Raw genomic sequence first — 24,301 nt, forward strand, 5'->3', positions numbered from 1 at the left:
AAAAAAATGCGCCCGTTCTTTCATCATTTTGTTGCAGCCTATCAAAGACTTGCTGATCATGTTTTCTAGACTCAATATTCATTGGCTTTTCACTCAGCGCGAGGGCGCACATTAATCTCGGATTATTACATCTTGCTAGACTAATCTGCTACACGGCTGCATTTGAAAAACTGACTTATCCCTGATGAGTTTCACTGGCATTAATGATTAGGAATCTGGTTGGAACAAAACCCTGCAGCCACAGGGGTTCACCAGGACCAACTTTGGGAAACAGCTGAACACAGACGAAACCGACTCAGGTGAGGAGTGGGGACGGGCAAAGTAGTTGCAGCTATTGATTATTCAGTGTTGTTTGCCTGGGTGTCTGATCTGCATTGACTGACATGGCTATTTTCTGCGTATCCCATGGTTGTCTTCCGGCAGTGTGAATGCCTCGAGAGGCAGGGCGTCCTTGTGTGGTGAGTTGTTGCAGTTTGTGACCACCTCGCCGACGTTATCCCAATGTTGGCAAACAAAGCCAACAGCCATGTTGCGAAGTTTGAGAGCAACAGTTTCGTCAATGACATTTTTCCAAAAAAACCTGACTGATAGAAACAAACAGTTACCTGATGCAGGAATTTCTATGACATTGAAAGAAGTGTTGTTTCCGTGAAATACATTTGAAGCCGTAGCCATGGAGGGCAAAAGAACCGTCAACGTGGCTCACAACTGGATTTGGACAGCAGCACAGACCAAAGCGAGTATGTGTTTGATGAGCTGTTCGAGTTGGCGGAGGGGTAGAGTTTCTGGGCAGGGCTTCGTTGTTCGTTTCCCATGGTTTTCGATGGTGGACTTGGTCAGGTGTCGTAACCGAAACGAATAATGAAAAGTCAACATGGCTCAGAGGTGCATGTGGACTCCTAGCACAGACGAAAGGGACTAACTGGGTGGTCTGTGAGTTTTTGCGTCCGGGCACATGAGCAGGCAGTGTGAATACCTAGAGAGCGAGGGTAGACGTGGGCCGGGGAAAACGGTGGGTGGGGGAAACATCTTCCGTGTTCCTGCAGCACCATCTAAGAAGACGCATGTTTGTCGCGGGTGCGAATTGCTGTATGTAGCGTGTAAAACAATTTGCTATGGTGCACGCGGTCGTGTGTCGTAACCGAAAAGTCAACGTGGCTCAGAGGTGCATGTGTACTGTAGGACAGACGAACATAAATGACGGCGTGTTTTCCAAGGCGTCGCGTCCAAGTTGGTGGGCGTGGCTCTGCGAGTTGTCGTATCCAGTGGTCTTGTCGGCGGCTTAGTGAATCCACGCCCCTTCCGGCGTGCTTTCCATGGGTGACTACTTGTCTTCCGGCTTAGTGAATTATATATATAGATATCACACTTTACATTCAGACCCTCAGTGCTCACCATGTGACATTACTCAAGTTCACAGCTCGTCTTCAAGTCGATTCAGACAAGCTGAAGCTTGGGTCAGTGATAACAAAAGTATATCCTCAATTTAAAATCTATAAAAAAAGGAACTTACAGTAACAAGTCTAAGGCTAAATCTTAACATTGATAAATGTTTTTGTTATTGATTATTAAAGTAAGAAACAATTACATTTTAAAATTAAAAAAAAATTAAAGATCTTTATAATTATACTTGACCTTATCTTTGCAAACTTAGAAGCAATTTCTTTTAAATCATTGTTTCTGCTAGCTCACCCGACACTGATAATGTTGCTGAGAATTAGAATGATTTAAATCATTAGAACACACATGCACACACAGACATTGCCTCCATAATTGTAGATGCCTAAAGATAGGAGTATAAGACATTAAATTTAAAAAAACTTGCCATATCAATGCCCATGCATTAAAGTCAATCATCTGATTCAAGACAAGTGCCCAGATTTTATTGAAGGATGCTTTGTTAAGTCTACACTCTTTAACACTACTTGTGATGTCAAACATAAAACAAAATCTTAATTAATCTGCTGCTGTGGTAGTACAAGCATCACAAGGGCATCTTGATGATGTAATTACCTTTCAGAGGTGCTCCTGATGCATGGCCCTCTAGTAAGTATCATGGTTATAAAAGATAATTTAAACCTAATTTTTGCAGGCTTCACTATGCAGTGCCCTGGCTTTCATGAAAATTAGACCATTGTTTCTGGGTGCAACCAGTTTTGTCAGCCTTCAAACCTGCCATATTTTTAGCTTCTGCTGCTGAAAATATACAAGCTATACAGAAATCAGTACATTGAGGGAAACCGACTTACATCACACTTAATCTTCAACAGTTGTTAGCATATGGCAAGAGCTTCCAAAGCTGAGCCAATTCTGTCTGTGAAATCAGGCGTTAGTGTACATAGTGATAAAATATTTGCAGCCAAACCCATATGAGCAATTTCATCAGCAAACACTTGGCATAAAGGCAGAACCGATATCAACTAAGCTGAGACAGCCCCTAACAAACAATGGATCCTGAAGATGAGAAATCTCAAAACATCTGCTCTACCCAGAGTCGAAAGGTCACCTCAATAAATCTACCCAAGTTCTCATATAAACTGAACGCTGAGGTAACTGACAATAGCTTTGTGTGTATTCAGGAAAGAAATTTTTAAAAGCTAAATAAAAGTTAAAATGTAAAGGGATACTCCACCCAATATTGATTATTTTTATATATTAATTACCCCAGGTAGTTTGTAGTGATGGCTGAGAAAAAATTTTAATCTCATGTTTTTATGGAAAACATGACAACATTTCTGATTTATTGGAAGCTTATGGTTACCAACACTGGGCAACAGCAAATAATGTCAAAAATGTCTATGAAAAAAGTCACCCAGTTGTATGATCATAATGTGCAAAATGCATATATTTTAGGTAAAATATTGTTACAGAAATACCTCCGAAAAATAAAAGTAGTCCACAGCCTGCCAGAAAAGCCTGCACAGAAACCAGCAGTTCACTCTCACAAACCTACCAATGTGTCTCAGTTTATGTAGTTCTGCAAGTTCTGTAGTTGTGTGGGCTAAAATTCCACAAAAAAAATGTGAAAGACTGATATCAAATTATAGGAAGCGATTAGTTGTAGTTGTAATGATTTCTACTAAAGGTGCTACAACTAAGAGTTCAAACTATGACGGCGATTACTTTTCACATTGGTGATAGTGGTGTTGGATAATTTTCTTCCTTAAATAAAGAAAATAATGATTTAAAAACTGTATTGTGTGCAGGTAGGTTCTTTTCTTTAATGTTGCCTAATACTGTCTAAAGCCATTCTGTAAAATATGCAGAATATATATGATTAATTTCCAAGTCTTTAATATGTTTTTGCACTCATCAAGTAGATGCATAACTAATTTTTCTTATATAGTAACCCCAACTGTAACTGTTGTAACCACCAGTTGGTGCCACCAAGCCCAAGACTCAGTAATACCTAACATACTTTTAAGATAAAATAACATTTATTTATCCTTGGCACGTTCCCACATCACCTTTCCAAGATCAGTTGCACAATCACAATTAATAGAGCAGTTCTTCCTCCCATCGAGTGTTGTCAGCTGCCTCCCAACTCTGACCTATTGATGTGAGGCAGTGGGCTCCCCTTTAAACAGGTCCTGGGAATGCTTCCAGTGCCACATTGTGTCTTCCTAGAAGCACTTATGGGTCATACAGAAAGTAGGAAGGTCCTCCCCAGACAGCACCCTCTATCGGTACCAAGAAACCCTGACAGGGTTGCACTTCCGGACTCCAACTCCTAAGCATCCCAATGGGGTTCCCGAATGGGCTACCATACAAGGACCACTGCCACCTGACATATGTGGGATGGAACAGCTCCCAACTCCGCTAGTCCATCCATTATTTCATACTGGTTGTGCATAAGTTATGGTCCGGGTGGGCTCCATGCTGTCATTCACCTTTGGGTACCCTATTGCACCTGGATCGCTGATAAGGTAACCAAGATGAGCCTGGCAGATGAGGACACATACATTCCAGACAAGGGGTAGGTGCAAAAGTGAATGGCGCTTTTATTATAATTTCTCCAAAACTCAGTGTTCAAATAAATAGTGCAGTGATTCAAAAGCATAAAAAATAATCCAATAAATAGTTAATAAAAACAAGGTTAAAATCACTAGGCAGGACTCACTTATAAAACACAAGTATGATGACTTCTTCTCAAATCAAAGACTTACTGACAGGTACAGCCAACATTCTATCTCTGGTCTGGGTCTCTACTGCCAATGGCTCTCAGCAGGGCATTGCACCAGACCCCCATCTCTGGAAGGCTTGGGTCCCCATCTGATCTGAACCTCGCTCTTTCCAGCTCCCACTGCCTTCCTCGGACTTACATGATAGCAAGCACCAGGTTACTGCAGCTCACTGAGCCGCTCAGCTGGAGCAAACCTCTTCAGGCCCAGAGTGTGAGCTTCATGCTCCCATAAGGGGAATCTCTTCTCGGCTGTCTGCCTTGCACTGGCTGTCTCTCTCTCCTTCTGCCTGCCAGCTTCTCTGCTTTATTTGACCTTGTGGCAGGCCACAACCAAAAGTGCTGCTGGAGGAGGATCGGAGAGCACCTGGAGCACTTCCGGGGGCACTATAAAAGAGGCCACCTCACTCCGTTCGAGGAGCTGGAGTCGGGAGGAGGAAGATAAAGCTTGCTGGGAGAGGAGTGGAGGTGGCAGAGAACAGAAGTAGAGAGAGAGAAGGGACTGTGTCATACTTGTGGAGAATGGGGAAGACGTTTTCCCACAAGGGAAAAAAGAAATAAAGTGTGTGGTGGTTTTGCACTTCTGTGTCACTGTGCCTGTCAATGTCCATGTTTGGGGAGCTGTACGGCCCCAATATACCACAACCTCCATCTCTTCTGTCTGTGGATGTCTGCCATGCAGGCTTCTCTTATAATCTCCTGCCCAACTGGGTGCAGGTGTGATGAGCCGCTTCCTCCACGGCACCACTGAGGCGCCTCTGCATGCGTATGCAGTGCAATAAGCCAGCACCTCAATAACCATGGGGTGAAATGCACATATACACTGTGCCCCATTGGAGCCTGCACTTTTTGGGGTGTGATTATCTATTTCAAATTTGCACCAGGCCACAGACCACCTCCTGAACAATCCATTTGTCATTCCAGTCTGGCCTCCCGTCCGGGTAATAAACCATCTGCTTTCTCAGCCAGGATGCCTGTTCTCCTCCTACACGGTGTATAAAAGCAATTTCTTGAATATAAACCCATCTTTATGATCATCAGGGTGAGACCAATTGGTAATAATAATGTCACCATAGCCTTACAAAGGAACGTTCACGTTGATACAGGCTCACCATAATGAGCAGGGACCATTGAGCCACAAAATATGGTGGAAGCAAAACAGCTGGAACTAAATGGTCCCAAGTGCTAGTGAAAAACTGTTGTCATTTCTACATGCTGTGACAAATTGACAAATTTATTCAAATACCCTTAAATGAAAGTCTGCAATGAGTACTTTAATTATTTCTGAATTGTTTAATTTGTAATTTTAAACTGTGGCATAGAGGGGTAAATCAAGGAAAAATGTGTTTTTGTCCCAAACATCATGGAGGGCACTGCATGTAACAACCAGAAAGCCAGAGACTTGGGAAAACCTGGTTCCTGCTTTGTTTATATTAAATTGTATTACCCCAATGGTCCTTGGAATTCTCCTTGGCATGCAACACCTCAGTCATTGATTGGTTGGATGACTATAAAACCATTTTAAAGTACGCCTCTATAGTTGTTTATGTTTGGTTTGCTTTATGGAATATTAAAAATTTCTGCAAAAAATGATGCAACATCAAAAGTTAGCCACAGTGGAAGAGGCATCCCTTACTGACAACAAAAGATACTGTCTAAAGTCGACAGTGTGCAAAGGTGGAGTTTAAGGGGTGCCCAGGGATCCTGCTCTCCCCCAACAGATGCACTATGTTACTAAAATATTTCTCAAATAGAAGGTCTTCTTAATTTTTTTTTGTGACCCAGGTTCTCCCTGTGTGGAGTTTGCATGTAGTTCTGTTTGTTTTTACTATATGATTCCCTCCCAAAGTCCAAATATACAGGTTATTTTATGATTCTAAACCTGCTTGTGTGTGCGTTTGCATGTGTACAAGCATTTTCACTGTGTGATGGGCTGGTGCCCTGTCCAGGGGTTGTTCATGCCTATGCCTGTGCCTGTTGCTTACAGGGATGGGCTCCAGCAGCTCCCTATCCTGGATGGATGGATAAATCAAAAAATACTAAAATCCATCTTGCCCAAAGCAACTCTCTTGCACATCGCCTATCCTTACAACAGACAGGGGAAATATTCTATACAGTTTTAATTGCAGATTAGTTTACCGTTTCAGATTTAGCTTGAGACAGGCATTTTCAACTTGTATATTTTGTATTCTGTATTTTCCTCTTTTTAGGTCTGATAGCCACTCCTGTCGACAAAACATATCCTCACTAGTCAGTAGGAGTGATTGAAATGGCAGTGCACGTGTGCCAGCACTTATGGCTGCCTGTACAAATACAGTGTGGTAGTCCAAGCAAATCTCTTTAACATGTCATGCTCATTCCCATGACAAAATATTTGAAAAACAAAAATGTGATATCTACGGAAGCTTATTCCCACCACTCAAAAAAAATGTGATTATGTCAGTAATACTTCTCAATTAACAAAATACGTTTTGTCCTTAATATCCTGTGAAGTACATAAAATCCCATTTTTTCATATCCAACTCAAGGCCCCAAAGATTCAATTTCTGAACACTATTCTGCTTCACCACCAGATTAAATGGATTCAAAATTTGCAAATAAATGAATTAAATCTATAAAAATGCTTTATTTATAGGTTTCTGTTACTGGATTGCACACAAAACACCCTTTTATGATTGGCTGTGTGATTGTGCCGTGCAATGAATCGCCATATCATCCCACCTCCCTTGCTTCTTCACTTAAACCCATTGCTGCTACCATAGTCACTAGCTCCCTGACACCCTAAACTGAGGATTAAATTTATCCCTCACCATACATGCAGGATTAAAAATGTATACCCATACTTTTGTTCAGTTCTTGTCCCTTGATTGCAGGAATGCATGTGCTTAACCTTCACCTCTATAGCAGTCATAGCTGGAGCACACACATGCAATCAAAAGACAGTGTGCCGAGTGCAATCCAGAAACAGAATAAATGAAGTACTTATTTACTTTTAATTAAGTTATTTGCTAATAGATATTTTGAAACCATGTTATCTGGTGGCGCAGCAGCTAGTGTTCACGTCACAAATATTTGTGGATTCCAGTTGGTTATGAAAACAGGGATGGATGTTATTTCTTCACACCACATGCAGGACTAAATGTATTTTCTTAATTGAGAAGCATTACTAACACTTTTCCGGCATTCTGTGTTAAAACAGTTACATATGCAGTTATGCACACTCACTGATACCAATCAATCCAGAAATGCTCGGGAAAAGCAAGGAAAACCAATGCAGACCTTGGCGCTTTTAGGCAGGAATGCCAGCTCTGAACTATAACGTTTCCTATCAGTATGCTGCTGCTCGAGTATGTGAATTTCCATTTGGTGATTAATAAAGTATCTATCTATCTAACTCTGCTTATGTTATGTTAAAACATCTGTACCAAACGTGAGTGCGATTAAAACGAAAAATATGCCAATAATGTTTGTCCAGTTCTTGCCACTTGATAACAAGCTACATATATGCTCAATGTTCCCATTAATTGAGGTCACTAGATGACCAAAGCACGCGTGTAGCACGATGATAAGGGCAAGAAGCAGGTAAGATGTTTGAAAAATAATGCAATACCTTTGCCAAGTAACACAATATCTTTAAAAATAATGCCATTTTTAAGGGGCTGGAATAAGCTTTCTTAGAGATGTCTATCTTCAAAGAAGCCAACGGAAACGCTCCTATTTCCAAATCAACTTTAAGTCCCGGGAAACACAAGCATGTTACGCAATGTACTGTGTATATTTTCTAAGTTGTTAAAATAAGAATGTACTTATTTTACCCCAATTTAAATATTTAGGCAAACTTAAAAGCGCATCCTTGTATGGTTCGTTTGCTCTTCCTTCCCCGCCAAAATACTCCACCTATGGCAGCGTGAAACCTTTACCAAACAAAAACACACAAAATAACAATACAAATTTAATAAAAGTACAGTATCGAAGTAGTTTTCTCTGCATGAATTCTTTTGATAAACATGTCTTTTAATTTTATGTACATGATCTTATCGCTTGAGTAGTGCAACTTTTAGACCTCTTGCTGGTGACGTACAAACAGACGGAGCTTTGATTCCTTACACCTAGTACATATTTAAAAACATCAGTCTCCTTCGAACAAGTCATTGGATTCGTGCGTAAACGCTCACTATCATCCACTGATATTCCTCAATAAATCAAACGTACCTAGTTCTATTTTATTTACCTTCAAATATATCCTAGCAAAACTTCTCACGTCGCCCCTCTATTGCTCATCTTCGGTGTCCGCTAAACTCAACAATGCGGGCCCTTAGATGATTCCACAGTCAATAGCAGGTGAACAAGCCGCAGATTCGCGCTCACGGAGTGGGCGGAGTCAGTGTGCAGGTAATTCGGCTTCTATTGGCTGACCGCATGGTTCAGTTTTGTCCCGGACAGCAAGCCGTAAGGCACTTTCTGTGCAAGCGCGAGACGGCAAGGAGATGCACAGTAATAGCGGAAAGAAAAGAAGAGAAGAGCTTGATGCAGGTACACGTACATTTTCTAATCATGGTTGTTTTTGGAAACTAAGAGTGCGAAGGGAACAGCAGGGTTTACTGTAACGTTGTTGTTGTAGTCTATTGGCGACTTCAACCTTCTGAACACCGGGGGCGGGCACTGGTGGAGATGTGTGCGTATGGTCGTATGAAATTCCCCTGGAGACTCGGCCGTCTTTCCCCACTCCAAAGACAAGCTGTCAGAATGATTAGCTAATCTGGCCCCTCTAAGGTTGCGGTCGATCCTGGAGGGTTTGTTTCCGACATCCACGACCCCATATAATAAATGCGGATTTGTAAATTGCAGCAATAATCTGTACAACTATTTGAAACTGGAACTGACACCCCTGTGGTCTGCTGTCCGCATAGGTTGTCATATATACCACGCTTTTTAAATGGTATCTAAATCAATAACAAACCAGACATAACGCCCAGTCGGGGTTCAGAATCAGATTGAAATGGGCATACTACATGCAAATTCGCTTGCTAGTTTAGCTGTCCACTCGCATTTAAATGATATGGTGTGTGTTCACTACGTCGTACAGGCGCCCCGTCCAGGTCAGCTTCCAGCTTTGAACCCTAGGGTAGTTTCGGATTTCCAGTGACCCAGTGATAGAGAAAACTGTTTTGATGAAAAGTGAGTTTGATGTTGTGTTAACTGCACATGTTCGCTTTTAAAAGTAGTACACCTTTGTGAGGTTTCCACAAAATATTTTTTTTACGGTGATCGATTTAGAGAGTGTTCAATACATTTTGTACCAGTATTAAAATAATGCTCAGCTCCGCCTACTGTATTAATGTTTTGTTAGCAACATTGGGGCTTAACTATTCACATATAACACAGATATATGCATCTGTAAATCCAAATTAAATGTTTCAAAATATGCAACGTGGATTGGCGATTCTAAATTGGCCCTAGTGTGTGCTTGGTGTGTGTGTGTGTGTCCTGCGGTGGGTTGGCACCCTGCCCAGGATTGGTTCCTGCCTTGCGTCCTGTGTTGGCTGGGATTGGCTCCAGCAGACCCCCGTGACCCTGTGTCCGGATTCAGCAGGTTGGAAAATGGATGGATGGCAAATATGCAATGTACAACTACAATAGGGTAGCAAAAACAACTGAATGCCTTAAGAATGGATGGATCGACAGATTTAAAAAATTCTTACAGACAACTATAGGTTTTGTTTTCAACTGCTAATGGGACGGTGCAGAGACTGCAGGACCACACTTACCACGAAGCTAATGTTACCGAGTAGCTCCAGGTAGCCCGCGCTCCGTTCCTCCCATTCATCAAACATTCTTTTGACAGTCATTCAGCTTAAGGAGAGCACATCGTTCTGATTAAATTCCCACGTTCAGAAATCAGGTCTCAAGTATCGCAACTCCTTTAATTTTCATTATATGTTTTAAAAACATCTTTTAATGAAACTGTTTATCGAGAATGACAGTAAGTCATATTTTCCAAAATCGATATAGCCTCAGCTTTCACAGTCAGGTTTCAGGTCAAGTGTAAAATGATAACGACAAAGTCATAAGTCCGGTCCAAAGTTAAAATCCATTACGTAATCAATTACACATTTAGGGTTTTACGTCCACTATGTATCTGGATGAGATATTGGGGGTAAATCAACTATCAACATCCCAGATGCGTCTCGCGGAATGAATGATCTGATGTCGTTTGTCAAACTTTTTATGTTTTTATGTTCTTCAAGGCTGACTATGAAGGTAGAAGAGCGATGTTGGAGCATTTGTAGAGTTAAACATTTCCTTTTCCTTTTTGTATTTTTTTTCTTTACAAGACGCCTTTTCCTTTTCATATTTTTCGTAAGAACGAAGAATGACGCTAATGGCACACACATATTTAAAGTCACGTTTCCGAAAAATTGTTACTTAAAGTAAGATTTTCCTTGAAAACCCGTAGCAGAAGATTTAAGCAGTGTCTTAAGTGGTCTCAAAATAGAATGTCAAAGTAATTTTGCATTTATTCTTTTTTCAAAAAAATCAAATGAAAGTAAAGGCATTTATTCATTATTTATTTTGCAGGTAGAAATATACTTACTAGTTCTCACAACCTCAGTGCCAATGTCTGCCTCTGCCTTGTAAAAAAAATATGTCTGAAAGAGGTCCAGGGTCATAAAGTCAGGCAAAGGCTCCTTCAACCTACTGGGTAAAGCTGGTTTGAGTTTGTAATGTTACCTTGTTTTATTCTATTATGTTGCATTATATCTAAGAATATGTTGTAATGCTAAAAGTAACATTCACAAAACCTTACTAATTAATACTCAGCCATTAAAAACACTACAAAAATATTTTTCCTGAAAACTGAAATTACTAAATCATGGTCAGTTATAACAGAGAAAGTTAAAGGCAAAGTTGGACACAGTCACAGTCCAGGAGACCTTGGTCAACTAACCAGCCACCCACTCCTGGGTATTCTTAATAGAGTCTACAATAGTCAATGCTGGGCAATCTAATCTGACAAAAGAATATTTCTGTCCATTAATTCCAGATCTCACAGTGTTCTCAGGTGTATTTTCCATGGGCTGGAAAACAGCTTGGCAGTGGTGAAATGGCACCACGTCCCACATTAAGATACTGAGAGAAGAAACAGAATAGAGTAGGATTGGTGACGGTTCATAATTTGTAATGGTTATATTTTTGTACAAATGACTAATAAACAGATGAAATATGCACAGCTGATCAGCAGTTCTAGTCAGCATATACTGTACAATATTAAAGTGTGAGTCTTCAACCTGGATTTAAAAGGTGAGAGGGCTGAAGGGGAATCTCTTGACTAAGCTGGAAGATCATTCCATATCTTTTAGATCCTGCAACTAAAGCACAGCTTTACACTGTTATTTTATTAATTCTTGGAATCTTTAGTAGGCCAGCATCTTAAGATCTTAATACACACTTGCTGTGATTATAATTAATAATAATTTCAGATAAGTAAGCAGGGTCTTGCCCATTTGAGGCGTTCTATGTAAGAAGGATTATTTTGAAATCTGCTGTAAGATGAACTGGAAACCAATGTAGTGGCTTCAGAACAGGAGTGATTTAATAATATTGCAATCAAGGTAAATAAAAAAAAAATAAAAATATTAAAAATTCAGAAAGTCTAAATCTAAAATAAAAAAATTTACAAAATTCAAAAATACAAAATGTGTTGTCCATTACAACGCATTATAAAGTACAGTATAAAGTACTTGTAATTTCTGGGTCTTTCACTGTTGATAAAAGAACAGAACCTGAATACAGCAGGCAGCCAATTCTTCATGGCAACAATTTCAGGACATGCACTATACAATAAAACACTAAGGTCTGTGTGTGTTTACAGTTCCTCCAAACATTCTGTTTGATCTGTTTGGCTTTGGTGACGCTATCAAAAGATAAGAACTGCTGATGCTCACCTTCAAAGATGGGAAGTATAAAAATGGACAGGGGGCAACCAAGTCGCTTTTAAAACAGGCTTTACAGGAACATGTCTGAGAGGGGGAGTGCCAATCAAGAGAGATTCCAAAATACTAGGATACAAATGAAAGGCACTGATGGTACATGTAGGGCAAAAGAGTTCAAATATTTTTAAATGTATTGTGTTACCTGTCTTAGATAGGTAGCGTGGCTAGTGTGTAATATCTGACTACACGAAGACTTCATTTCCCAATGCCAATGGTAGAGATGTGCAGCACAATCTTGTGTCACTATTAAACACTATTGTTTGAATCATGTGCATTTTTTTCCTAGACCTATTAGAATTTTCAAAAATCATCATACGTTTCTACTTTAAATAATTACTTCTGTTTTTTGATTTGCTATCTTGAAATTTAAGATTACCCTGATTCCACAGAAGCTTGTGTTTCAGCTCACTACTCACAAAGGAGACTCATTAAAATGAAAACTATCATACATCTCTCTATTATAATAAAAAAACCTTGGGACGAGACGAGACTAATCCTGAGATGAGACGCGACTTTTTGAAGAGACGTTTTGGAAGGAAGTCCTGCGAGACTTTTGCCATGAGATTCTTTCAAGTCACGCCCTACTTACAACTATTTTCAAACAAGACCACGGCCATCAGGTGCATTCCGGCACTTAACCTGATCCATTAAAGGGCTTACTTATGAACACACATACACACACACACACACACACACACATGCGAAGATCCAGTTTAGAATCACCCATTCATCTAAATATGGCAGCGAGAAACGATGAAGTCAAACGAATTAACACAAAAATTGTTGATCGGTTACACAACAAATTGATTAAATGAGTTTCAATAGACTATGCTGAAGCAGTTGGTGGTGATCGTGTGGAAGATGAAAACATCAATTTACAATATCCCATAGAATATCTACGAGCGTTAACACCGTCTGGCCTTCCACCGGCTGAATTACTGTTGAAAGAAAGATGTATCGTAATGTTATTGTGTAATTTATATATGAGTGACGGACTATGCAATGGAACAAGATTAGTTGTATTAAAAATTGGTTGAACAATTCTAACATGTAAAATTTTATCACTGACAAGAAAGGTAATGTAGTACATATTCCACGAATAACATTAGACACCAAAGGAGTCCTTGATATGCCATTCGTATTAAAATGTTTGCAGTTTCCCGTGAGAAAAGCTTTTGCTATGACAATTAACAAATCACAGGAACGAACATTTGAAAAAGTCGGTTTATTTATGAGAGAGAAAGAAACAATATTCACTCACGTAATGAGTGAATACACAGTTATATGTTGCCTTGTCACAATGTAAATCAAAATTCAATGCGATCTTGAAGAAAAGTTAATTCCAAATATTGTTTTAACTGAAGTTTTAAAGTAAAAGTGAAAATAATGCATACGTAACAATTCCCATGAAAATAACAATCTCTTTAAAATGTATATCCTGTTAACCAAACCCGGGGATTGGTGAGCAAAGCAAGCAGAGGGCAGAGCCCCCTAGTCATTAACAATAAAATCTGATTGAAAAGTATATACTGCATGAGGCAACTGAAATAATAATAATAATAACAATAATTAATTACATTTTGTATAGCTCTTTTCTAACTACTCAAAGCACTTTTACATAGTAGGATGGGAACATTTCAACCACCACCAATGTGTAGCACCCACCTGAACAATGCAGTGACATCCATTATGACACCAGTTTGCTCACCACACTTTAGGTATTAGGTGGTGAAGGGGTGAGAGAGACAGTTAGCCTATAAGTGACAGGGGATGATTAGGGTGCCAGAATGACTAAAGCCGTGGTGGGCAATATAGTCCTGACAATGGGATAAACACTACTCTTTTCAGAAGATGCTCAGGGATCTTTTATGACCACAGAGAGCCAGAATTTAAGTTTTACATCTTGTCCGAAGGACAGTGGCATTTTGCAGCAGAGTGTTCCCATCACTGCACTGGGGCATTAGTATCCACATACAGAGCACAGAGTAAGTGCTCCCTGGTGGCCTCACTAACACCTCTTTCAGCAGCAACCCAGGCTTTTCCTAGATAGTCTCTCATCCCAGGATGGTGGATGACCTCTTCTGAAGTACAGGTGGTATAGCTGCTGACATGAGAATATACCATACAGCATAGCAAAGTTAAAAATAAAACATGCTACCAAAATATATGTTAAAGTGTGCTCATTAAACCTTAATGTCCACTATAGTGTAAAATGACTGCTTGGAAGTATGATAGTCTCTACCTTTGTTTATATGCTAAACTAGCCATGCCCCCTGGCTCTGCCCGCATATTAGTGAATAAGGACAGTGAGGAGGGCCCTGCCCGGCTCCCCACTCCTGACATCATGCTTCCCCTCGGACCATAGCCTCTGTCTCGGATTAGCATGAATATATTGCTCCTGCAAGCAAACTATGATTCTTAGTGCAAAGAGAGAGAGAGAGGTTAGGAGCACGCGCTGATACAGTGCATTGCCGCATCCACCACACGACAAACCACGATGAGAGAAGTCGCAAAATCAATCGGAATGTTAAAGCAAATCATAGAAAAAACCTGATCTAAATCTGTTAAGTAGTTATTTCATTCGCTAGCTAAGCGGAGTTAAGGTACATGTCCCAAGGCTAGTACGTGAGTGAGGAAGCCCCCCCACTCGGCCTGCTGTGTGTCTCTTGGATTCACGCAAATAAATCGGTACCCCAAGCGAACTATGATAAACAGAGCAATGAGAGAAGTCGCGAAATCAACCGGAATGTTCAAGCAAATTGTCGAAAATAAAACAGATCTAAATCTGTTAAGTTGTTCTCTCGTGAAAAGCAGAGACAGACATACAGACAGACGTCAAATTTTATATATACAGAGAACATACACTTTCATTTTGCAGATAGTTAAATCAAAATGCGTAGTTTTAGCAATGCCATTTAGACTTGCTAAGTACTGAGATATCAGTGGCAGCTTATTAAGATTATAATATTTATTTCATTTAGTGTCCTGTTTTCCTATTTATGCCCATTTAATTATTCCCATGTATCCAGTGTTAATTTTATTTACTTTGCCTTTTATCAACATCTGTGCATTTCCATGACTCTCAAATTCTATGCCACTTTTAAGATCCCAACACTAATGAATCCACTTTTCCATTATCCTCATCTGTGTGGAATGGTATAGAAAGCGTGTTAAAGTTAGGCCCTGCAAAAAAAATTTCTAATTGGAGAATATGTAAAGTTATAGAAAATATTGGTTAATACACTGACAATACAAAAGCAGGGTGCACATAGTATTTTAGGTTTGTGTCAAAACTGTGTGTCACATCCTTGGATTCCTGTAACATTCTGAGTGTTGTGGCCATCAATGCTTTTTCATAAAAATTTGCCGCATTCTAGTTTTAATTAGTCAAGTGACAGAGATTTTACTGACATTACAAAGGAAGTGGCAGTCGGAACTAAGATGTGCTAACCTAATTTTGTGGGAGACTGATGTTGTTAAACAAAGTTAAAGTCAAAACTACAATTCAGTTGGAAAATACATTTCTCAAATATTCTTCAACACAGTTCTCACAGATTTGTAATGGGCAGCCATGGCATCATGCATAACGCTGCATATGAAGCTCATGCCCAGTAACACATATGTGATCAGTAAATATTAAAGCAGATGCACAGATTAATAACTGAGTCCAGAGAAGCCAGGACATCGAACAAGTATTTTTGGGACAAACAAAATCAAAGTCGGGTGGCAGGCATAAGTTCCTTATGCATCCTATTGGGTGCATGTGATAAAAATCTTTTATTTAACTGAATTGATTGTTTCTATATAACATTTTATAAGGCACCTTTATTTTATAGGTTTCCATCCATCCATCCATCCATTTTCCAACCCTCTGAATCCGAACACAGGGTCACGGGGGTCTGCTGGAGCCAATCCCAACCAACACAGGGCACAAGGCAGGAACCAATCCCGGGCAGGGTGCCAACCCACCGCAGTATTTTATAGGTTTATATATGTTAATGATTCTTAAAACCCATGATTCAATTTCCTTGTAGGTTATTATTTATCACTAAAAAAGACAAGGTGTTTTTCCCAGGAAATGATAAAATGGCTTTGAGGGGAGAGAAATTAATAGAAAATGCTACACACACACACACATATCATCCAAATTACCTGACTTTGTCTTATTCAACTTGGGTCACCAGAGATCGGTTTTTCACATGTCAGGACTTGTCAGTACTTTTTTTTTTTTTTACTTTTAAATAATAGCGCTTTGGTACAATAAACCATTTAGTGTCTAACTAGGAGTTTCAACCCCACACACTTTCTCCTGGCAGTATCCACAATGTACTTTCTCACGGAGTGATACAGCACAATAATGAAAACCAACAGCAAGAGTTAAGACGAGAAGCAAGCAATGTAGCATACTATTAATAAGAAGCAATAAAATGTATATTAAAGAGTAATAGTTTATTTAAATGAGTTCAAAGTTTATTAAATACAGAGACAGCAGTAACACACTGAATATCTTTTGAACGTCACTGCTATGTACATATATAAAATAATTGCTTTCTTGTTTGGTCTTCTGTAAGATTTAGGATATTAGTTTATTATTTTATGGGTCGGTGACAATTCGCCTGGATTATAAAGCACAAGTGTTGCTTCTTAAGTTTTGACCACTGATTCACTATTTGCTACTCAGTGAATTTCATTTGGAATTTTTTTCTTAGGGTATCTGTAAGTTGGTGAGAAGATATGCCTGACATTAGGCCTTGTATATGCTTTTCCATGTTGACTTAACTGCACTAAGTAGATTTTCAGATGAGTTGCATAAATTTAAGGCAGAATGTAATACAACAATTATTTTTGAAAAACTGATTGTAAGCATGTTTTGTATTATTTGTGTATGTATTGATTGTTTGTGTACTGAGACACTGACATTCTGAAACTGTTTCGGTTTTTTCATGGGATACTGTGACATCTATGACATCCCAAAGACATGTATGTTAGTTTGAATTGGGTGCAAGTGAGTGCTTTGATGGAGTGGCATATCTTTTATGCCTGATGCTGGCCTTGTTTCAGACTTTTCCCCACAACACTGACAATGATTAAGTAGAACTGTTTCCTTATCTTTAAACATGGGTAATGTAGAGTGACCTGTGTGAGGTTTTGTTGAACCTCTCTTCGAGAAGTCTGCTGTAAAAAATTTAATTTGGCAATTTTTGCTTAGTCCTGCGCGGTATGTGCAAGTTGGTCAGAACATATGCCAAGACATTAGGTCTTTGTATATGCTTACATATGGGCACAGACTACTGGGGAGATTACATCTAATCTTTTATTCCCACCACACCTAACCCCTTTTGTTCAAAATTCAATATAAATATATATTTAAGAAATCTTTTACTTTTTTCTCCTAGTGCTATGTTCATTTTTTAATTATATGGTGTACTATTTTAATTCAATTTTCCTGTGTTTTGATTGTAAAAATTGATCTAATTTCTTATGCTTTGGATATTGTACCTGTGTCTGTAGAACAATGTTTTATGTTCATACTTTCGTACTGCAAACAAATTATCCCTGCAAATAATAAAGCCTGCCTTAACCCTAAACCTAATGTACAGTCAGACAGAATTGTGTCTGCTTCTTCTCATCCTTAATTAAATATTTTTTTTTATATAAACTAAATGAGCCTCACTGTGGAAACACTCCCACCTACATTTGGTATTGTGTCCCATGGTGTACATTATCGTAAATGTTTAAGCCATTCATGGAGGTAGCTGTTTAGCATCCAGGGGTTCATGGAGGATGAATTGTGCTGAATTTGCACTAAATATCACAAGGCAGCTGACATAAAGCAGAAATGGGAGAGATTTCTACTTTCAAAAGACAATGCTTAAATTGCTTGTAGTATATTGCCATTCATCAGCAGCACCGTTGGGCCATGTTTCCTCTAAATGTACTTTAGCTTGTTGATTTCATCCACATCTCAATTTTGCTGCTCTCTCTCCTTAGTGAGTCCAGGTCACAGCACCATTTGTCTTTCCTCAGGTAATCTCTCAGGGCTGCTGGGTAATTCAGTTGCTCAAGTTTGCATCTTTCCACTGCTGTCTGAGCAGAGACACACTTCACAATGCTGTCAGGACTTGTAACCTTTAATAGGCATTGTTATATTTAATGACATGGCTGTGCCCATGAAAAAAAATGAAAATGTATCACAGCGAAAGTAACTACAACAATAACTGCAAATTTCACAAAATGAATCAGAACTTACACTAATGACATCTGGACAATAACAAAAAGAATAATTTTTGAAATAAAGCAAAACTAATCAGAACAGTCTCTAATGAAGTTGATAATATTTCAAAATATTAAATGGGAAAAACTGTTCTTCCGTGAAACTCTGACACCATGGCATGCTAGCTAGCTGAGTTTTCAACCACATTAGTGCAAATAGAAGGCAGTGTTCTTGCTTACATCCTTGGCTTCCATTGCCTCCTGCAGTTCTACAGATACCACCAAAAGTCTCAATTGAAGATGCTGTGTCCTTTTTTCCTAATGTTGCTCTCTGCTGATCTACACCAGGCAAAAAAAGTTCACATGGCTTGAAAGCATTGGCATTGAGTTATTGCTAGCAATGAGCCAGTGATTACTTTTAGCTGTGAATTCAATTTTATGTAAAAGTTTCATTTCACAAACATGTTTTTGAAGCTATGGCGCTTCACAGCTTCAAAATTCATGCCACTGAATCAGGAAAAAAAGGTGTTTAGTTTTATATATAAAAATCTTTATTTTCATCTCATCTGACACATTTTTTGTCCATGTACAAAAGCATGGGAGAGTTTTTTCTGATGTACTCACAATTTGATCATTGAGGCTAGACTGGCAAATCTCAGATTTCTGTCTTATCCATAATTAGTTATTTCTGCAGGCTTTTGGCCACCACATGCTTTTTTTTTTTTTACCCATCACTCTCGTTCATGCCTGGACCCCTCATTACCACTCCCAGAAACATGAATTTGGCTAACAGTGATAGGTAAAACATATTATCCATATCACATTTCCAAAAGACCTTGAGTTTAGACACATATCCTGACAACCATGCTTCATGTTCGCGTAACATCATGCTGCTCATTGCGGGAAGGACTCAAAGCCCAATAATGTGAAGGAGGATGCCTGAACCTCCAGTTCTTTGGTCATGTATAACTGTTTTTGCACTTGAAGTGTATGAATTGTTTGTGCAATGAAAATGATCAGTCATCCTGTGCAATGTGTCCCACTGTCAGCAAAGCTCATGGTTCTTTTCTTGTTAGCAATGCTATGTCCCTGAACCGCTATTCTTTTCCTGTCAGCCAGGTCGCATGGCCACACTGCCACTTGCCGCAAGAAGGATCTAAAGTCCAATTACATGGCCAGTATAACCTGCACCACCAATTTTGGCATGACAGACAACCCTTAGCATTTTAATTATAGATTTTAGTCAACAAAGAAGCAATTGCTAAAATGTAAATACTAAATTGTTGAAAACCCATCCTGACGTTGATGTACTGAATGTGTAAGAGGATTGATGCAAGATTTCAATTCACCAGGAGATGGTTTGCATGAGTATAGAAGTGGTCAAACCAGACAAAAGTGAAATCTATGAGATCCTACAAAAATCAAAGGGGATCAAGGTGAGAATCCTAGTTCAGCAACAAAAGAAAGTCAAAACCAAACACTTGAATTTAGAAACTACAGAGAGATGTTGAAAGTTGTGTATCCAGTAAGGGATAAAAATAAATGTAACTATCTTTACAATTATAACGTCATTGATGCATTACTTCAACATGGTGTTTCAACATTGTGACGTGAAAAACAAACAAAACATGATGTGTGGTAAAATAACCTAGTCGAATTGCATCTGAATAAAATTTAACTCATAAAAACTGAATTCTTATGGGAAAACCAACCATTTTTCTTCAAACCTGCTTATCCTTGAGTAGGACCGTGGGAAAGCTGGAGCCTACCCCAACAAGCGTCAGGGACAAGGTGGGAACAATCCCTGGACAGGGTGCCAGTCCATCACAGGGTGGGAAAAATCATAAAATGCAGAAAATTATACATACAACAACTTGTTAATATGACACCTAGTGATATTAGGTTTACAAAAAATATGTTCAATCCATTTATTCTTTCCAGGGTAGAGAACGTCAGAGAAGAGAATCCACTGGCTTATTTCATTAGAAGAACACAATGGTGGACGTGTAATAAAACACTGACACGCAGACCACACCTTAGAGGAGAGAGTCTGGGAAACAAGTTAAAACAAGCTGTTAACTCAAGAGCTTCTAAGCTATGTTTAGAGTGTTAATGTATTTAATTGGGATATTTTGCCTGTAATCAACACTAAAATCTATACTATATCAAAGTTGAAAAAATTGAATGTATTAGAAGGCACTGCATATTTTAATAATAAACAATTTGTTCCCAAATAACTTGGCTTCACCTGAGTGTTTTGTGTTGTCAAGTGCTTCTTGTAATTTAAATTCAGGTCACAAGTGCTCGCTGGTAAAGCCACTGCTGTTAACTGTCTAGAACAAGAAAGGGCAGCTATTGTTACCTGAGCTGGTAGGACTGTCTAGGGCTCACAATGTGCCACTCAGAGGCAGCCAAGCAAAAGCATGACTGGGTGAAATAAAACAAAAAAGACAAAGTTTGTTTTGTGAGGGAATAAGTCATTCATAAAGGGAAATCTAAAGCAACATTTGTTAAGAAACTGTGGAGAGAAAGAATCATGAAGGGTAATGATTAAACAAAGGCTCGAATGTAGGGTGGAACTGCTTTTACAGAGGTCGTTACAGAATTTAATCAAGCTGCCGTGCCCAGCCTTGTGTGTGATGTAACCCTATACCTTGTCCTTCAGTCTCTAGTTGCACCCTCCTGGACAGTGCCATGTGACTAGTGTTCCCACCTGCAATGGCATACTGTCACAAAAGTTACAGAACAGAAGGCAACCAGAACAACAGCAGCACTGGGCATCTGTTCAGCCGGGCTTCTGAAGCCTTAAAAAAATCAACAAATACATTTCAGTGAATTAAAAGCATGTTTACTTTAGTATGGTATAAATATATTTCATGATGAGAGGCAAAGCAAAGATTTGTCACGTCCGTTCAAATGTGATAAAGAACTAATTGTGTAAAAGATGTTTGGGTTTTTCAGCTGCCCATTGAATTAACCGTTTTGGGCTGGAGCTTATGCTAGCAGCACTGTGGTGCAGGAAAAAAAACAAACCTATACTGGGGACTCATATATCCATCAATTTTTTTATTCTTCTATGGCTGGTCAATTGTTTCATTATCCTTTGTGTAATTTTTAAGGCATTTTGTATTGGTTCCAACTGTGAAAGGCACTATATGAGAGAGGTCAGATTAGGTTGGGGAGCATGCACTGGTACAGCACATTGCCGCACCCACTACATGACCAAACAGCTTGAGATCCTGGTTGGCAACCTCCTAGGCAGACACGTGGTCCAGGTCCATCCCCCAAAAATGACCATCCATCTACCGCATCTAGGTATTATGTGGGCGTCCCCTTGGCCTGGTCCAGCCACTTGGGTCCTCAACAATGAGGATCCTGTGAGCTGGATCACCCCCAGGGAATTATGCCATATGGCCATTGTGCCGTAACTGATGCTCCCTCTCAGTGCAGGTAATGTGCCTCATTTGGGATTCCATGAGCAACCACTCATTCGACACAAAGTCAAACCAGCGCTGCCCAAGGATCCTCTGAAGAGACAAAGTACCAAAGGTATTCAGTATTTGTCTCCGGTTACGTCCATGTCTTGCAAACATATAGCAAAACAGGAAGCACTAGGACTCTAAAGATTTAGACCGTCATCCTTTTGCAGAGATATCCGGAGCACCACACACCCCTTTCCAATGACTTTATGATTCCCCATGCCCTCCCAGTCCATCTACTGACTTCATAGGAAGAGTCCAGAGACATGAATGTCATTGCTGATGTAAGTAACCTCCTGACAAGGTCAACATTCCCTCCGAAGACAGACACACTGTTGATGGCTGTGCCCAAGAGGTCATTAAAGGCCTGGATCTTAGTTTTTAATCCAGGACACTTGGAAGGCTAGACTTCATACTCCTCGCTCAGTCTCTTGAGAGCACTGATTAGAGTCTCCATGGACTCCATAAACATCACAGCATCATCGGCAAAGTCAAGATCAGTGAATCTTTCTTCACCAACAGATGCCCCACAGCTGCTAGACAGGGTCATGGGGTCCAACACTCAGTCCATACAAACATTGAACAGAGTAGCAAGAACACAACCCTGATGATCTCCAGAATCAACTGGGAAAAATGCATAGGTTCTGCCTCGTTTCTATACAGCACTCACAGTACCAGTGTATAGGCTGGCCATGATATCCAGCAACTTCAGGAGGATCCCACAAAGTCTCAGGATGTCCCACAGGGGAGTTCTATCAACTGAGTCGAATGGTTTATGGAAATTAACAAAGGCTGCAAAGAGACTCTGACATAATTGAAGTAAAGATATTTGTCCACAAAGAAGCCAGTACTTTTCTTGCCTGCCTGCTGTTGTCCCATCTTCTTGAGAGTGGAGTGCATGGCAGGCAACAAACAGAGACAGAGAAATAGAGTAAAGGTACAAAGTAAAGATCATTCCATTTCATTTTATGAAAGGTACGAGTAACATAGAGAGCACAAGTCTCTGGATAAACAAGCTTTTGTTGGCTTTGAGAATGCTTTTGCTTTTCAGGTGTTGACCTCATATGACTTTGGTAACTCTCCATTGAACTCCCTACACACTATAAAAGACAAATGGCTGGAGCAATGCCACTGCCCCCATCACCCCTCCCAATCCCCTTAGCAACAGTCAGGAATTCACAGTTGGATAATTCTCTCAAGAGCTTAGTAAAAAATAATAATCCTAATAGAAATCCATGCAGAAAAGCTGAAGTATTCAAACAGCAATCATCAGGCTTAGTGGGAAGAAATTCAATAGAAATTAATTTTTTATAAGTGGCAAAAAGACAAGGAAATAAATACTCTAATTATCTGACTTTGCAAAAATTAGAATTCAGTTAGCCTTTTATTGTTTGCTATCAGCTCTTAGTAGAGATGTGTCTCTTTATTGAAAAAGTGCTATATTAAACCTTAAAATTGTACATTTTAATTAAATGTCAACATTTTAATCAATTACTTATTTCAAATACTGTAGTAGTACCTTTATTTGACATAAGACCCTATGGCAGAGCATAGATATCACTGTCCTCGTGGATTACAGCAAGACTACCCACTTAGGCTCTAGAACATTCTCTTAAGGTCCCAGTTTCATCCAGTGTATGCCAAGACTCCAAGTGCAAGAGTCTGAGTTTGACGCCTGGCTGGGGATGAGTTATGGCATGTGTGTCTAGCTTGATCTATGCGACAGTGGTGTCGGTGGTGGGTACAGTAATCCCTCGCTATATCGCGCTTCGACTTTCGCGGCTTCACCCTATCGCAGATTTTATTTGTAAGCATATTTAAATATATATCGCGGATTTTTTGCTGGTTCGCGTATTTCTGCGGACAATGGGTCTCTTAATTTCTGGTACATGCTTCCTCAGTTGGTTTGCCCAGTTGATTTCATACAAGGGACGCTATTGGCAGATGGCTGAGAAGCTACCCAACCAGAGCGTGTATTACATATTAAATAAAACTCCTCAAATATATTGTGAGCACGGGGGCTGTTCGCACCCCTAGAAGATATGGCCGCTCCTCAAAAAACACTGAACGATTACCTTCACATTGCTCTCTTCCTTGCTGGGCTTAAATGTGGCTGCTTTGTCAAGCGATATGCTTCCCGCATGGTGCTTCGCATACTTAAAAGATCAAACAGCACGTATTGATTTTTGATTGTTTGCCTTTCTCTCTCTCTCTCTCACTCTCTCTGACATTCTCTGCTCCTGACGGAGGAGGTGTGAGCAGGGGGGCTGTTCGCACCCCTAGACGATACGGACGCTCATCTAAAAATGCTGAAAGATTATCTTCACGTTGCTCCCTTTCTTGCAGCTGGTTTGTCAAGCGACATGCTTCCCGCACGGTGCTTCGCATACTTAAAAGCTCGAATGGCACGTATTGATTTTTATTTGTTTGTTTTT

General features: G+C 39.7%; 1 protein-coding gene across 5 annotated transcripts in view; it reads left to right on the forward strand.

Annotated features, from left to right (window-relative positions):
* Nucleotides 1-8,606: 8,606 nt before the first annotated feature.
* Nucleotides 8,607-24,301, forward strand: part of LOC114650783 (CRACD-like protein) — a 166,281-nt gene continuing 150,586 nt past the window's right edge. For 4 of the 5 annotated variants that reach the window (XM_051927147.1, XM_051927146.1, XM_051927149.1 and 1 more), the window contains exon 1: nucleotides 8,607-8,713. The gene's annotated coding sequence lies outside the window, so the exon portion shown is untranslated. The remainder of the gene's footprint in view (nucleotides 8,714-24,301) is intronic. The other variant, XM_051927151.1, reaches the window with a different exon arrangement.

This window comes from Erpetoichthys calabaricus, chromosome 4 (assembly GCF_900747795.2).
Source record: "Erpetoichthys calabaricus chromosome 4, fErpCal1.3, whole genome shotgun sequence".
NCBI lineage: Eukaryota > Metazoa > Chordata > Cladistia > Polypteriformes > Polypteridae > Erpetoichthys > Erpetoichthys calabaricus.